The sequence below is a fragment of the Tenrec ecaudatus genome, chromosome 7 (genome assembly GCF_050624435.1).
Source record: "Tenrec ecaudatus isolate mTenEca1 chromosome 7, mTenEca1.hap1, whole genome shotgun sequence".
Lineage (NCBI taxonomy): Eukaryota > Metazoa > Chordata > Mammalia > Afrosoricida > Tenrecidae > Tenrec > Tenrec ecaudatus.
In genome coordinates this window covers 150,021,551-150,024,406 of record NC_134536.1, presented here as the reverse complement: position 1 = coordinate 150,024,406, position 2,856 = coordinate 150,021,551, and the positions used below count along the sequence as shown (strand labels likewise).

The 2,856-nt window shown below is 40.2% G+C and overlaps 1 non-coding gene across 1 annotated transcript; it reads left to right on the top strand.

Moving 5' to 3' along the window:
- Positions 1 to 2,568: 2,568 nt before the first annotated feature.
- LOC142454131 (small nucleolar SNORD12/SNORD106) lies at positions 2,569 to 2,656 on the top strand. The gene has a single exon (XR_012785652.1). It is a non-coding gene; the product is annotated as a small nucleolar SNORD12/SNORD106 (small nucleolar RNA).
- The last annotated feature ends 200 nt before the right edge of the window (positions 2,657 to 2,856 follow it).

Genomic DNA, 2,856 nt, shown 5'->3' with positions numbered 1-2,856 from the left:
TGGAAGCTCTTGCTTTAATTTCTAGCTAGTCTGTCTCATGAACAACCACCTTCTGTCTGTCAGTGAAGCTGCCAGACAAACATGAACTAGGAAGAAAATCCTGGAGATCTACTTGAAAATTAACCCATGGTAACAAAAGGCCGTTCTACAACCAAAGATAGGGATGGTGAAGGACCGACCAGTATTTTGTTCCATTATGCATCGAGTCACTATGAAGCAAGGGATGCCACAGTGACAGGTAGTAGTTATGGATTTATATAAGTGTGAGTTTTAGGCTAGGCTCTCTACAAAAGTAAAACCAGTGATTATATATATATATATATATATATATATATATATATATATATATATATATATATATATAGAGAGAGAGAGAGAGAGAGAGAGAGAGAGAGAGAGAGAGAGAGAGAAAGAGAGGTTTCTATCAAGGAAATAACTCACATCATTATAGAAGTAATTTCCAAGTCTGTGTGCTAGAAATCAGATTACTTGACTCAAGTAGCAACATGGAATGGTGAAGCCAAGACCAGCAGACCGATCATTCTTAGGAATAAAAGGAAATATAGCAAGTTGCTAGCTCAAGTCCAAAGAATGGAGGGTAGAATTATAAGCCAGATCCAGGATCCAGACTCAGAAAAAAGCAATCAAGATTTCCTACAGCATGCATTTATTTTGAAAGCAGACCACACCCTGAGGAAACTTTCTTTTAATTGATTGACTGATCATAGATTTCATCAGAGAAGTGATTGCATTATGTTAAATCTCATCATAGGAATTACTATCTCTGAACGGATAAACCACTGAGAATCATGGCCTAGCCAAGTTGACATGAAACCTTAACTCTCACAGTGTGAATCCTTGAATGGCCTGTCAGACTGGGAACACTTAGGCTTGACCACGCACTCCAGGAATGGATATGTGTTGCAGAACTAAACCAACCAAACAAGGATAGATTGATGACAGAAAGATGGACGGATTATAGATAATAATAATGCTGTTGTTATTGTTAGATGCTATCGAGCCCGTTCCAACTCATAGTGACCTTATGCATGAAAGAAGGAAACATTGCCTGGTCCAGAATCATCCTCACAAGGGCTCCTGTGTTGGAGACCATTGTTATAGCTACTGTTCCAATCCATCTCCTTGATGGCTTTCCTCTTTTTCACTGTCCCTCTACTTTGCTAAGTATGTTGTACTTTCTCCTGGGACTCATCTGTTCTGAAAACATGTCCAACGTAAGAAAGATGATGTCTCTCCATCTTTGCCTCTAAGGAGAACTCTGGGAGTCCTTCTTCCAAAACATATTTGCGTGTCCTTTTGGCAGTCAGTTCAATATTCTTCAGCAGCACCAGTATTTAAACGCGATGATTCTTCTCTGATCTTCCTTATTCAATATCCAACTTTAGATAGATAGACAGATAGAACTCTTGATAACACCACAAACATGTCATATACAAGTATGTGGCTATCTAGGAATATGTAGTTCAGCTTCTCTCCCTGGAAAGCAGCAAATAGCTTTTGAGTTTTGCTTTGTCATCTAGTTATTGCTAATGCATACAAGATAAAAATTCTTTAAAAACAGCTGAGGGTGAGTGTTTGGAAAGGGGGAACCGATTACAAGGCTCTACATGTGACTTCTTCCCTGGGGGACGGACAACAGAGAAGGGGGTGAAGGGAGACGCCGGATAGGGCAAGATATGACAAAATAATAATCTATAAATTATAAAGGGCTCACGAGGGAGGGGGTGGGGGAGGGAGGGGGAGTAAAGAGGACCTGATGCAAAGGGCTTAAGTGGAGAGCAAATGCTTTGAAAATGATTAGGGCAAAGAATGTACAGATGTGCTTTATACAATTGATGTATGTATATGTATGGATTGTGATAAGAGTTGTATGAGCCCCTAATAAAATGTTTTTAAAAAATGAATTAAAACAAAACAAAACTCCTGTGCTATCCCTGGGCTCAGGATTTTTAGGGTAAGCATTTGTCTCTTGCCCTGGTCCTACAATAAAGGATAACTTAACTAATAGCTGATGACCTCTAGAAAGCCCTTTGTTTACAATGATCAAATCTCACTTATTAGACAAGGCTTACCTGGTAAGTCGGTTCAAGAGTAGCCCCAAATGGAATGATCATTTCATTGTAAAAGTGCTTTGTCTTTTTAAAGAAACTGCCACCTATGTTCATTGGGAAGAAAAGATTGTGCACTTAAACATTCAACTGGTTGGATTGTGTGACACACTGCTCAATCAGGTGCTGAATATCTTGGGGACACGTGTTGCACTTTTATATGCATTTCTCTTCCCAATGTTGGTACATGCCCAAATGCCTCAGTACACTCTGGCCTCTAGCATGTGGTTTGTTTCATGGTACAAGAGACCCCAGTCCCAGATATAATTCAAGTCTTAAAATGTTTGAAGATGAGGGAGCCATTACCACGAGGTCAAAATAGCATCCAGAATAATCAGGGTAGATAAGCCTCATGGAACAAAGGGAGCAGTGACAAAAAGGGCTAGATTTCCTATATCCCTGGTTAGGATGTTTAAACTCAGATAAGTTGTGAGCTTCAGCTGGTATATATGATGACTGAATTTTTTCCCCGGCAGATCGACCATGTTGATCTAACTTCTCTAAGCCAGTTTCTGTCTGATATGGGAAAAAAAAAAAAGCTGTTAAGCAGCCCCTACCCCCAGAAGAATTTATTTCAGAGGACAGCACTGCAGCTACAGCTCAGGGAGAGGGATATGTCTGATCAGAGCACATGGAAGCAAATGAAGGGGGAGGAAGGGAGAGTGGAGCATATCCTAGGTCACCAAGCCATGAGGATGATATTCCTGCTCAGAGCAGTCAATCCACA